This window comes from Carlito syrichta, unplaced genomic scaffold (assembly GCF_000164805.1).
Source record: "Carlito syrichta isolate Samal-C Ts95f unplaced genomic scaffold, Tarsius_syrichta-2.0.1 Scaffold93669, whole genome shotgun sequence".
NCBI classification, from domain to species: domain Eukaryota; kingdom Metazoa; phylum Chordata; class Mammalia; order Primates; family Tarsiidae; genus Carlito; species Carlito syrichta.
This window is the reverse complement of record NW_007037765.1, coordinates 101,929-116,152: the sequence shown is the minus strand read 5'-3', so window position 1 is coordinate 116,152 and position 14,224 is coordinate 101,929. Positions and strand designations below refer to the sequence as shown.

At 43.7% G+C, this 14,224-nt stretch overlaps 2 pseudogenes; one reads left to right on the top strand and one right to left on the bottom strand.

Moving 5' to 3' along the window:
- Positions 1 to 1,683: 1,683 nt before the first annotated feature.
- On the bottom strand, positions 1,684 to 4,412 carry LOC103263238 (annotated as a pseudogene).
- Positions 4,413 to 5,628: 1,216 nt separating this feature from the next.
- Positions 5,629 to 6,733, top strand: LOC103263200 (annotated as a pseudogene).
- The last annotated feature ends 7,491 nt before the right edge of the window (positions 6,734 to 14,224 follow it).

Below are 14,224 nucleotides of genomic sequence, written 5' to 3'. Positions count from 1 at the left end.
TTCTATTTTCCTTCCCTTCATTAATTGCTCTTTTAAGTTTCATAATTATATTGAATTCAATGATTTAAGTTCAAGTAGAACTTTTTATACTGAATTGGGAGTTCTCAAGTAATAAGCTATCCTCATATAAAGTTAAATGTTTTCACTTTATTCCCAGACCAACAAAAATTTACATGCTGGACTGTTCTATACTGGAATGCAAATAAGAACCTAGTTTATCTTTTACCAGTGGGCTTAATTCATTTATTTCCAGGATAGCTCATAATTCAGTATTATTCTAACATGTATTACTATTTCAGTGTTTCTCTCTCATGTAAATTATAGTATGACACTTCTATTTAGTATGTATTAATATATTCACTCTTAGGCATCTAAGTTATCAAGAAGTCACGTTTCCATCAGAAATGTTTGTTTTTATCAACAAAATTTAGGACCAGGCATGGTGGCTCATGTCTATAATCTCAGCACTTTGGGAAGCTGAGGTGAGGGGACTGCCTGAATTCGAGACCAGCCTGAGCAACTTAGCGAGACTTCATCTCTACAATTAAAAGAAAAAAAAAATTAGCCAGGCATGGTGGCATGTGCCTGTAGTTCCAGTTACTTGGAAGGTTGCAGCAGAAGGATTGACTGAGCCCAGCATGTCAAGGCTGCAGTGGCTGTGAGTATGCCACTGCACTCCAGCCTCGGTGATCGAGTGAGACTCCAACTCAAAAATAAATAAATAAAATAAAATTTAGAGGGCTCTTTGAGTATTTGTTTGCCTGAAGACCCAGATTTGAAGTTTAAATTTAGTTTCATTTTTTTCTGTTATTTTTGCTGTTTTAAGAAAATTGCCAAATTATTAATCTTCTTTATGAATCTTCTTCTTTTTAAAAATGAAACATGTTTGTTTCCTTATATTAATTTTGTACAGATAGCTTCTATCTATGGCAATTTATATTGGTTTTCTATCTATGGAAGTAACATCAAGTTTTCTTTCTAGATACATTTCAATGAGAGTAACTCAATTTACAGGGGGGAAAAAACTGAAATAATCTAGAGGTGAAACACAAATGAGGTAAACTATTCTAAAAGTGATTCATCAAGATCTAGAGATTGGGAAATGTTGCCCCACGCAGTTTCCTCATTCTTGAGAGTCAAGTGGGTATGCTTCCAGTGGGGAGGTCTTTCAGCCTCTGCAAACTTTTGACAGAGTTTGCTAATGTGACATACCAGCATCACATGATAATGAGATGCTCCCATATCTTGTGAGGGTCACACACCAGAGTGTACTACAAAAACAGAGGTCAAAAACTCAAGCCAAAGCAAATGGAAACTAAAACAAAAAAGTCCTTTATGAGCAAGATATACTCTTAGTGTTGAGCTCTTCCCAACTAAAAAAAAAAAAAAATTAAAAGGAGGCACTCAGCCAGTGGCTGTACGTACCAAACATCATTGCCATCTAAACACCCAACATTTGTTATTCCAACTGCAGTGTAGAGACATGACACAGCCACTTGGGGGAAATGCATGATTTCTGCCTTCAAACCCAGGCAGGAAAGCCACACAACTGTCCAAGACAAGCCCGTGAAGAACACTGTTCAGAAGGAAATGGCTGTGTCTCTTTATCAAAATTAGTTTACAACATATTCCAGAAACATCACCCCAGTACTGCCTACAAACCAAAGACAAAAAAACAATGCATTATGTAGCACATCCCTTGAAACAGGGAGAGGAGGCACATTCTGTGGGAATATTATTTTTGGACTCTGCATCAGTTTGTTCCACTTCAGCTTCTGTGGCCTCTGGGACAGGAGCAGTGACGGTTCTGGCACTTTCTGCCTCTGCTGCCTGTGTCTCCACCTCACTTCCAACCTCAGTGGACGCCTTCTCAGATGCTGTTCCACAGAGTGTCCTTTCTTCTGGTGACTGTTCAGTTTGGGGGTTCACTGAGGTCCTCTGTTGTGTCCACCAGGAGTCCTCTTTGGCAAGCGCCTCTCCCTTCTCTGTAGCAGGTGCTCCTTCCCCATCCACAGCCCTCACTGTCACAGTAATCACATTGGCTAAGACTTCTGCAGCCACCTCCTCCAGTGTCTCCTCCTTAGCATCACCTCCTACATTATCATCTCCTTCCATTTCTGGATTAACAGTTTCATTGGTGTAAGGGCCCTCACCCTTGAGGCATTTTTCCAGAATCTTCACTATATGTGTGTTGTTCAAAACACTCTTAGCCACATGGAGACATGTTTTCTTGAACCGTTCAGCAGCCAACCAGCAGTTGTGATTGTGGTCGAGTGCAGGTGCCACTGGAGGAGCTGGTGCCTCACAGGGATCAGCATGCTTCAGGCTAGGCAGTAGGCCGCCTCCATCTTCTTGAAGAAGTGCTCCTGGCCAATCCCGTTGAAAGGATCCGGTTTTGGTTTTGTGCTTTCCTTCTCCCTCAATTCCTGATGCGCTTCTCACATTTCTTATTCCTGTTTACAATGTATTCCTGCAGGAACTGCACCGTCTTGTCAGGTAGCTTGGTACTTACTTGCAAACCACAGCATCTCCTTGTGAAATTTGCTTTGCAGATGCGTCTGGACCCTTTCATCTTCAAAGCTGCAGAACTTACACGCAGAACAGGCAAACTGAATCCTGTCGGCTGCTCGGTCCCCCATCCTGTGTCTCCTCCTTTGCGTTTCCCTTCTCTTCTTCACTTCCTTGTCCTCAACGTCCTTCTCTCCTCTCTGCCTCCCAGCGTCGCCAAATTCCTCCTCACCCCTGAAATCGTCTCCCGGCCGGAAGTCACCAGCTCCATCATCGTTTTTGGAAAAGTGTCCTTAACTGTCAGCCCGGGCCGGTTTGGCATGTTTCCTCATACATCTGGAACTGCTCCGGTTTCCTGCCCACGCCATCTGGTTCAAAGCGGTCAAACCATCTCCTCCTGGGCCAGTCCCAATCCCGACTCCACATCCGAGTCTGTGACCGGCCACATCCATAAGGCAGACAGCTGTCATAACCACCTGCCCTTGCATGCCCATCACACCATAGTCAGGAGCCAAGGACTGGGAGGAGAGGGGCGGAGGTGGTCTCTTGGAGGAGGGGGTCTCCTAGGCCTCGTCCACCCACATAGCTCAGCTCATTCTAGGGAGTGGACAGGGAATCAGAGGAGGCTGAGGGTGGCACGGAGGATAGCCATCCTGGAAGCGGGCCTGGCCCTGAACCGGCATGAAACCATAGAGGGAGCCTGGCATCAAGGGAGGGAGTCACTGCATTGCCATCACAAGCTGCCATTGCGGTCGGACCCTAGATCAAAGTCACAGTGGTAACTGTAGCTGGGGTGGTAGGGGCTGTGCTCAGGCAGGCAAGGCCTGAAGTCACAGGACCCGAATGGCTGGAAGCGGAAGGAGCTGTCCCCATTCTGCAAACCCTCCTCACCACCCCCCTTCTGCCGCGGCCTCCTTCCTTGGACATCATGTCCAAATGCTGGTCAATCTTGGCAATGAGGGAGTCAATTGTCAGTGCACAGCTCTGGGTCATAAGAGGCCACATGCAGGGGAGGGCCTCCAGTTGCCAGGCCACCATAGCTGGCCTTGGCAGCCTCCCATGAGGTTGGGGTATAGCTATAGGTCATCGCTGGTGTTCTGGGTATGGCAATAGTTGTGGTTTTCATAACCTTGTCAGCTGGCCATGCCAGTTCCATTTGCATGCTGGTTGTTGGCAGGTCCAGCACTCCATGCCCCATAGCTTCTGCAACTCCATGTCTTGAATCGACTTCATAGATTAACTTAGGTTCTGGAGGTGAGATTTAGGGGATCTATAGCCCTCTGTGATGCTGTCAAGAAGAATCCCGTACTAGTGAGTCCATCACAAGTGCCATGTGTGGTCTCATCTCCACTTTTTCACTTGGACTTGAAACTCTCACCAAAAGCATCTTTCTGTCTCTTCACCAATTCCGATTTTTTCCATCCTTTAAAACTCCATTCAAAATTATCACCTCCATCATGAAATTTACCTAGACAGACTTGTGACCTTCATTTGTTTCCCCACTTCTCTGGAACATGGCACTTTAATGTAGACTACACAAGTCAGCATTTGAATGTGGTCTCCCTGTAATAACTATGTTATGAGGGTAGAGGACAAGAAGATGTCTTAATCCCTTTTTTAGTGTTTTCAAAGCTTTATATAGTGCTGTGCGTATATTAGACTCTCAATAAATTCTTGATCAATTATGATACAAGAAAGAGATGTAAAACTCCGAGGGAAAAGAGATGAAATTCATATCCAAGCACTACAGTATCTCCAAAATCATATTAAAACCATTATTTATTATGCATGCCATTTGAAGGAATTGGTATAAATAAAAATAGGGCTTTGTTAGTTATTCCTAAAGCCACCTGAGTTTGTACCTTATGTATCCTCGGGATTTTATCTTTCTGAATTCGTATCATGGGCCTTTTTGCCGTTTACCAGAAAACAGATTCTGAGGGAGATTGAGTGCTCCTGTATTTTTGGTTGGGGGTAAACCCAGGAAGGTGAGAGTGAGAAAAAGGGAGTAGTGGCAGGAAAGCCATGCACAAGCAGGCTCCATGGAAAAACTGAGCCACGGGCAGTCAGAACATAAGAGAGAGGAAGGAGAGTAATTGATCTGCCACATTCCCTCCGTCTCCTGTTTCTATTGGCCAAAGTTCATCCCAAGTGTAGTTAACACCCCAGCTTTCTGCATTGCATCATCCAGATACTTTGGCAATCATTTGGGAAGCCAGATACCATGCTCTTTGGTGTGGTGTTTCATCATCCAAACCCCAGCATGATGAAAGAAGCCAGAAACTCCAAATGCCTGAATGGTACAGCAGCAGCCAAGAAAAGTCAACATCCTAGACTAGCAATGGTCAGCCCCAGGCAGCAGAATCATGCAGGTCCCAACGCAATCTGTTAGTCATGCTCCTGGCTGAGATAGCAGCCAGCCCTGTGGGGCAGAGGGAATCTGAGGAAGTGTCTATGAAATACATATGCCTGTCATAAGGTTCAGAGAATGTGAAGACCATCTCCCATTTTCTCTGAGAATTACTTCCCTGAATTCTCAAAAGCAGCATGATATGTTAATTGCAGTAATCAAATGGAACAGCCCAGCTCTTACTCTGTCTACCTATAACAAGAATATTTGCTCACAGCTGCGCACAATGGCCCATGCCTATAATCCCAGCACTTTGGAAGGCTGAGGCAGGAAGATCACTTGACACCAGGAGTTCAAAACCCACCTGTACAACATAGCAAGATCCTCGTCACTATAAAAAAAATTTTTTTAATTAGCTAGGCAGGGTGCCATGCACCTGTAGCTCCTTAGGAGGTTGAGATGGGAAGATCACTTGAACCCAGGAGTTTGAGGCTGCAGTGAGCCATAATTGTGCTATTGCACTCCAACCTGGGCAACAGAGCAAGACCCTGCCTCTAAAAAAAAAAAAAAAGAGAGAGAGAGAGAGAGAGAGAGAGAGAAAGAGAGAAAGAAAGGGAGGTAGGGAGGGAGGAAGAATATTTGCTCATTTGCTCACCTAAATGGAATTATAGTAGGTCTAAAATAAAGAGGCATCTCTACTCTCTGCTCCTACTGTTCGGCAGACAGCTGCCTCTCTCGTGCAGTACCAGCCAAGTCCCGAGAAGGTGAAGGTCAGAGTGAACGGATTTGGCCGTATTGGGCACCTAGTCACCAGGGCTGCTTTTTTTTTTTCTAAACCAGGATTTATTGAGAGTGCAGAAAAGCTCCCAGAGTGGGAGGGGATCCAAGGGGGTGGCCTGGAGCTGCTTTTAACTCTGGCAAGTAGATGTTGTTGCCATCGGTGACCTCAATTACATAACCTCAACTACATTGAGTGCAACTACCACCCTTCATTGACCTCAACGACATGGTCCACATGTTCCAGTATAACTCCACCCACAGCAATTTCCATGGCACCATCAAAGCTGAGAACAGAAAGCTTGTCATCAGGAAATCTCATCACCATTTTCCAGGAGCAAGGTCCCACCAAAATCAAATGGAGCAACGCCTGAACTGATTATGTAGTGGAGTCCACCACTACCTTAGAGAGTGCTAGGGCTCACTTACAGTGGAGAGCCAAAAGGGTCATCATCTCTATCTCCTCTGCTGTCACAGAGATTGTGATGGGCATGAACCACAAGAAATACCAGAATAACCTCACAATTGTCAGTTACGCCTCCTGTCCCACCAACTGCTTAGCTCCCCAGCCAATGTCATCTACAACAACTTTGGCATCATGGGGGTATTCATGACCACCATTCACATCATCACTGCCACCAGAAGATATCTCCTCTGGGAAGTTGTGGCATCGCAAAGGCCACAGGGCCCTCCAGAACATCATCCTGTAACCATAGGTACTGCCAAGGCTGCAGGCAAGGTCATCTCTGAGCTGAACAGGAAGCTCACAGGCATGGCCTTTCATGTTCCCAGCATCAGCGTGTCCATCGTGGACCTGACCTGTCATCTAGAGAAACCCACCAAATATGATGACATCGATAAGGTGGTGAAGTAGGCATCTGAGGGCCCCCTCAAGGGCATCTTGGGCTACATGAAGTCCAGATTGTGTCCTCTGACTTTTCTGACTTTAACAGTGACACCCACTCTTCCACCTTCGATGCTGGGGCTGGCATTGCCCTCAATGACCACTTTGACAAGTTCATCTCTTGGTATGACAATAAATTTGGCTATGGCAACAGGGTGGTGGACCTCATGATCCACATGGCCTCTAAGGAGTAAGAGCCCCTGGACCACCAACTCCAGGAAGAGCACTAGAGGAATTGAGAGGTCCTTGGCTGCTGCGACGTCCCTGACACACTCGGTCCCTGACCACACTGAGAATCTCCCTTCCTCACAGTGCCCATGCCAAACTCCCTGAAAAATTGGAGGTGGGAGGGGGTAGGGAGTCCCACCTCATCAATAAAGTCCCAAAAAATGTACTCACCAAAAAAGGGGGAGCATCCCTTATATTCCTCTATGTTATATAAAGGTGAACAGTGAGAAACAGCATCTTTATGTAAGACATAATGTATAAATAATCTGAGGCTACAGAAGATTAAAACAAGACCATACATAAAAACCAACTCTAAACGGATCAAAGACCTCAACGTAAAACCTCAAATTATAAGAACCTTAGAAAATGCAGGAGACACCCTTATGGAAATTGAAAGTGGCAACCAATTCCTGATCAAAACCCCAAGTGCCCATGCCATAAGAGATAAGATAGACAAATGGGACCTCATCAAATTGACAATCTTCTGCAAAGCCAAAGAAACCATTGAGAGAAAGGGGAGACAGCTCACAGACTGCGAAAAAATATTTGCCAACTGTATATCTGACAAAGGCCTAACATCCAAGATCTACAAGGAACTCAAATGTGCTGAAAAGAAAAAAACAAACAGCCCTATTGCAAAGTGGGCAAAAGACATGAATAAACAAGTCTCAAAAGAAGACATACAAGCAGCTAATAGATACACGAAAAAAATGCTCAGCCTCACTAGTCATCAAAGAAATGCAAATGAAAACCACACTGAGATACCACTTATCTCCAGTCAGGATGGCCATTATCAATAACTTAAAAAATAACAGATGCTGGAGAGGATGCAAGGAAAAGAGAACACTTCTACATTGTTGGTGGGAGTGTAAACTAGTACAACTTTTGTGAAAAACAGTGTGGCGATTGCTAAAAGATCCAAAAATCAATTTCTCATATGGCCCTGCAATCCCCCTACTGGGAATATATCAGGAGGAACTCAAATCACTCTATAGAAAAGATACCTGCACATGCATGTTTACTGCAGCATTATTTACAATAGCAAAAACATGAAACCAACCATGCTGCCCATCAAAAGAGGACTGAGTTTTAAAAATGTGGTACATATACATGATGGAATATTATGCAGCCACAAAGAAGGACAAAATTATGAACTTCACAGCAACTTGGATGGACTTAGAATCTATAATACTGAGTAATCTATCACAGAAACAAAGAACCATTATCACGTTCTCACTCATAAGCAGACCTTGAACAACTATTGTAATACTATAAGAAAGGAATTGATAGTAGTGGGAAACTGCCAGGGGAGGGGGAGCACAACTCATCAACAAGGGTACATGCATAATGAACATTTGTATACTGAACCCTGAATTGTACCCCACATATTTAAAATTAAAAATTAAAAAAATAGCAATCTGTGGCTTAAGTTAAAACTTATTCCATGGCAAGTGTATAAATTTATCAGAGGATTCAAGCATGCAACTACCACTAGAAAGTGGGCTATTGGCAAATCGCTCCTTACAAGAGAGAACAGCAACATTGCAACCCTAAGAGAGAACAACACATTTCAGTTTCTCCAAGCAATGACAACCTTTCACTGTAGGCCCAGACCCTGTGGGATGGAATAAGCCTACTCTAGTTCCATTCAGGGAACCAGGTAATATTTGCAGGGCTTGGGGCATGAGAATAAATACAGGCCACATGCCAGGCATGGTAGCTCACACCTGTAATCCTAGCACTTTGGGAGGCTGAGGCGAGAGAGTTGCCTGAGCCCAAGAGTTTAAGACCAGACTGGGCATGACGAGACCTTGACCCTACAAAAAATAAAAAAATTAGCCAGGTATAGTGGTGTGCGCTGGCAGTTTCAGTTACTTGAAAGCCTGAGCCCAGCAAGTTGAGGCTGCTGTGGCCGTGATCATGACACTGCACTCCAGCCTGGGCAACAGAGTGAGACTACAACTAAAAAGAAGTAAAAATAAAAAAATAGAGGGCCCAGGCCACAGGCTGCCCCCACCTTCTCTTTCCACCTCCTGCTTGGACACACATCAAGAGGGGGCTCTGGAGCATTCGTGTGGACACTACAGCCCATTCATCTAAGGAGCACACCACAGGAGCAGTGCACCTTAGGGCACAGAGGTATGTGGAAGGACTGCTGCAGGCTCTAATGTGTGTTCCAGGCTGTTTGGGCAAGGAATTCAGGAGTTCAGAAAGCCAGAGCGGGCTCTGCAGATGCCGCTGCCTAGAGCCTTTTCCCGTCAGCCATGGTGAACTCCACCGTGTTCTTCGACATCATCGTCAATGGTGAGCACTTGGGCCACATCTTCTTCAAGCTGTTTGCAGACAAAGTTCCAAAGACAGCAGAAAACTTTCATGCTCTGAGCACTGGAGAGAAAGGATTCAGTTATAAGGATTCCTGCTTTCACAGAATTATTCCAGGGTTTCTGTGCCAGGGTGGTGACTTTACACGCCATAATGGCACTGGCAGCAAGTCCATCTATGGGGAGACGTTTGATGATGGGAACTTCATCTTGAAGCATACTGGTCCTGGCATCTTGTCCATGGCAAATGCTGGACCCAACATAAATGGTTCCCAGTTTTTCATCTGCACTACCAAGACTGAATGGTTGGATGGCAAGCATGTGGTTTTTGGCAAGGTGAAAGAGGGCGTGAATGTCATGCAAGCCATGGAGGGCTTTGGGTCTAAGAATGGCAAGACCAGCAAGAAGATCACCATTGCTGACTATGGACAACTCTAATAACTTTGACTTGTTTTATCTTAAACTACCAGATCATTCCTTCTGTAGCTCAGGAGAGCACCCCCTCCATCCCATTTGCTCGCAATATCCCTATAATCTTTGTGCTCTTGCTACAATTTTTGGGTTCCATATTTTCCTTATTCCCTTCCAAGCCTAGTTGGATTGCAGAGAAATAAAAACTAAATAATAATTAAAAATTTAAACAAAGGAAGAAAGAAAGCCAGAGCATGGTCTAGAAGGGGCTTATCCTAAGAAAAATCACAAAATTGCTTTTCTTGTTGTAGGTAGTTGGGGGCCATGAACTGACTATTCTCTGTTCAGACCTAGGGAACTTTCCAAGAGTTTCTAGAGACATTGTTAGTACTGCTTGTGTTTGCAGATGACATACTGGCATTTGGGGGTGAGTGGCTGTCTATATTTCTTATATGAGATCAAGAGCTTTTTTTATTGTTCAGCAATTTTTGCTTTATTATTCTATCATGTAATCTAGGCAAAGAATTAATCATTGACATTCAGCTTTAACAGCTTACACTGTAGTGCTTATTTTGAGCAGACAAAAGACAAAGCAGAATGGAATAAAGATGTTAGGAATTAAGAGGTGAGAGATTACTAGATGATAATTGCAACCTTACTTTAAATTGCATATTGCCAAATACCTTCTTTGTTTCTCTTGTAGAGGGGCAGATAAGGTAAGATTTAGAATTTAGCCTAATTTCTCTGAGACAGCCTGTGGAAATAATTCATTCTTCTGACATGAAATGGTACTATATATTAGTCTGATTACAATTTATGCCACTTTGCTCTTCAATCTGAGAAATGTATTGCATCCTGTGAGAAAGTAGCTACTGGCTGATTTTATACTTCTTTTTATTTTTTTTTTTAGTTGGAGTCTCTCTCTGTCACCCAGACTGGAGTGCAGTGGCACGCTCCCGGCCACTGCAGTCTCCTTCTGCTGGGCTCCGGCGATCCTTCCACCTCAGGCTTCCAAATAGCCGGAATTACAGGCACGCGCTACCGTGCCCAGCTGACTTTTTTTTTTTTTATTGTAGAGATGAGGTCTCGCCAAGTTGCCCAGGCAGGTCTCGAACACGCGGGCTCAGGCAATGCACTCACCTCAGCCTCCCAAAGCATGGGATTACAGGCTGAGCCACCAAGACAGGCTTGATTTTATACTTCTTAACTCACACATCTAATTAGATGAGCAAAACACGATTAACATCTAAATTTCACACCACTTTGGAAAGAAAAAAATGTTTTCTTGAAAGTCAATTCTCGGTCTAAAGAAATGAATTGCCTACTAATTGAAAGAACCAAACAGGGGAAGGGTTGAAAGCACAATAAAAAGCCTACAAGGCCTATTCGAGGTCACCAAAGAGAAAGTGGTTCCCACACAGGTGCTAGGCATTGCCACCTTGAGCAATAGCAATCCCATATGGAGAATTTCACTGGAAAGTTGCTAACAAAGGAAGGAATTTGCTCAGTTCTGGTGGTGAGTACCTGTAGTCCCAGCTATTGGAGGCTAAAGTGGGAGGATCCCTTGAGCCCAGGAGTTCAAGGCTACAGTGAGCTATGATTGTGCCTGTAAATAGCCACTGCACTTCAACCTAGGTAATAGAGATGGCTAGACTCTATATAAAAAAAAAAAAAAGGAATTCAATATTATACCTTAATTTTTTATGACATTTTACTCAAAGTGCACCGGGGTCTTCAAATTAAAGTTTATGGCCTTTATTTCGGAAAATTGAAGCTTAGTTGGTAACAGTGCCTTCTCACAGCCATTATGAAAAACAGTATGAAGGTTCCTCAAAAAAGTGAAACTAGAAGCCGGGTTCGGTGGCTCAGCCTGTAATCCCGCAACTTTGGGAGGCTGAGGTGAGTGGATTGCCTGGAGTGCTGGCTCAGCGTAATCCCAGCACTCTGGGAGGTGAGAGAATTACCTGAGCCCGGGGGTTCGAGACCAGCCTGGGCAACTTGGAGAGACCTCATCTCTACAGTAAATCAAAACTCAGCCAGGGTGGTAGTGCGCACCTGTAGTTCCAGCTACTTGGAAGGCTGAGGCGGAAGGATCACTGGAGCCCAGCAGGTCGAGGCTGCAGTGGCCGGGAGCAGCCACTGCAATCCAGTCTGGGCGACAGAGTGAGACTACAACTCAAAAAAAAAAAGTGAAACTAGAGCTGTCATATGATCCAGCAATGCCACTCCTGTGCATATAGTCAAAGGAAATGAAATCAGTATGCTGAAGAGATATCTGCCATGTTTATTGCCTATTATTATTATTATTATTATTTTGAATTCTCACTCTGTCACCCAGGCTGGAGTACAGTGTTAATAAGGCTACAATTGCTGAGCTCGCTCCCATAATCCCAGCATTTTAGGAGGCTGAAGCTGGAGGACTGCTTGAGCCCAGGAGTTCAAGACTAGCCTAGGCATCATAGCGAGACCTCGTCTCTACAAAAAATAAAAATATTAGCCAGATGTGGGAAGCTGAGAAGGAAGGATCACCTGAGCCCATGAGGTTGAGGCTGAGGTGAGCTGTGATTGTGCCACTGCACTCCAGCCTGGGCAACAGAGTGAAACCCTGATTCAAAAAAATAAAAAAGAAAGAAAGGAAAAAGTAGCCAAGAAATGGAATCAACCTAAGTGTTCATCAATGGGTGACCAGATAAAGAAAATGTTGGTATAGCTAAGTATAGTATACAGTAGCACAAACCTGTAGTCTTAGCTACTTGGAAAGAAGCAACAGAAGGAATTAGAGACTATAGTGCACCATCACTGCGAATAGCCACTGCACTCCAGCCAGGGCAACATAGCAAGACTCTGTCTCTAAAAGAAGAAGAGGAGAGTAGAATAGTGGTTACTAGAGGACAAGGGAGAGGGGAAGGGATTGGTCCACAGATACAAGGCTGCAGTTAGATGGGAGGAATAAGTTCTGGTGTTCTACTTAAGATGCCTAAAGTGAATAATGTATCATATATTTCAGAATAGCTAGAAGAGAGGTTTTGGGATGCTCTCCTTACAAAGAAATTATAAATGTTTAAGGTGATAGATATCCTAATTATCTTGATTTGATCATTACACAATGCATACATGTATTGAAACATCACTTTGTACCCCATGATGTACAATTAATATGTGTCAATCATAATAGTTCTTTTTTTTTTTTTTTTTTAGTTGTAGTCTCACTTTTGTCGCCCAAGCTTGAACTGCTGGGCTCAGGTGATCCTTCTGCCTCAGTCTTCCAAGTATCTGGGACTACTGATGCACGCCACCATGCCTAGCTAGTTTTTTTGTGATTTATTGTAGAGATGAGGTTTCACCAAGTTGCCTGGGCTGGTCTCGAACCCCTGGGCTCAGGTAATCCTCTCGCCTCCCAAAGTGCTGGGATTATGCTGAGCCACCGCACCTGGCCAATAATTGTTTTTGTTTTTGTTTTTGTTTTTTTAAAAAGACCATGAGTGAGTTGCTTACAGAGTGGTATCTCCCGTTGTATCTGTTTCTGACCAGGCCAAGTATTCTTCCAATCTTTTATAAACCACATGATCTTAGGCAAATTATTTAGCTTCTCTGACTCATAGTGTCCTGGTCTCTTAGATGGGGATGATAAACTTATATATGGTCAATACAAGGATTAATTGAAATAATGGACTGTATATAAACACTTTTGGCAACTTGTCAGCTCTTAATTTAAGTTTCCATATCACCTCCTCTTTCCTTTTAAATATAGGTGGAAACGGGAAGACACGCTGTTCCTACCTTGTCATCTTTGTTGCTTAGACATTCAAACTTACAGCACAGGAAATAGCACAAAATCTACCACTCAAAATAACAGAGAGCCAGGGAGGGGAATATGGCCAACCTGTTCTTATCTGAGGATTACTTAACTCTATCGACACAGGTTCTCAAAGGAATGAGCAATAATTATTTGAACTTTAGATATCTACTTTTTTTTTTTTTTTTTTGAGTTGGAGTCTCACTCTGTCACCCAGACTGGAGTGCAGTGGCCGCTCTCGGCCACCGCCGCCTCGACCTGCTGGGCTCCGGCGATCCTTCCGCCTCAGCCTTCCAAGTAGCTGGAACTACAGGCGCGCACTACCACTTCCGACTCGTTTTTGATTTATTGTGGAGATGTGGTCTCACCAAGTTGCCCAGGCGGATCTCAAACCCGCGGGATCAGGCAATCCACTCACCTCAGCCTCCCAAAGGCGCGGGATTACAGGCTGAGCCACCGAGCGCGGCTAGAGATCTACTTTAAAAATTTTTTACTATATAGGAATTTGAATTTTTGAACATCATTTAGAATCAATCTTCGCTCCACACATTAAGGGATACTTTATTGACACCCTCGGACTTGGCTCATATCATCACATAAAAAAATGTATTGGCTAGAATGTGATGTTCTTGGCAATGAAAAATAACCTGGTTTCTGTCCTTTCCATTCTATGTGGAAAGGCTTCTTTCAGTTCTCAAAGGTGTGAGGTCACTAAAACATAAACAAAATTGAAGTGTTTAATATGGAACTTTAGCTTGAGGATTTCAGAACACATATTCCTTATAGATGAGATGATGCCTTGTTCATGAGAGCACTGTAAATATCTAATGACTATACTATAGAATAAACCTTTTGTTATCAAGTAGCATAGAGAATGTCTAAATTTATTGTAAAACTTAAGATTTTTCTACAACAGATTTCTTTCTTGT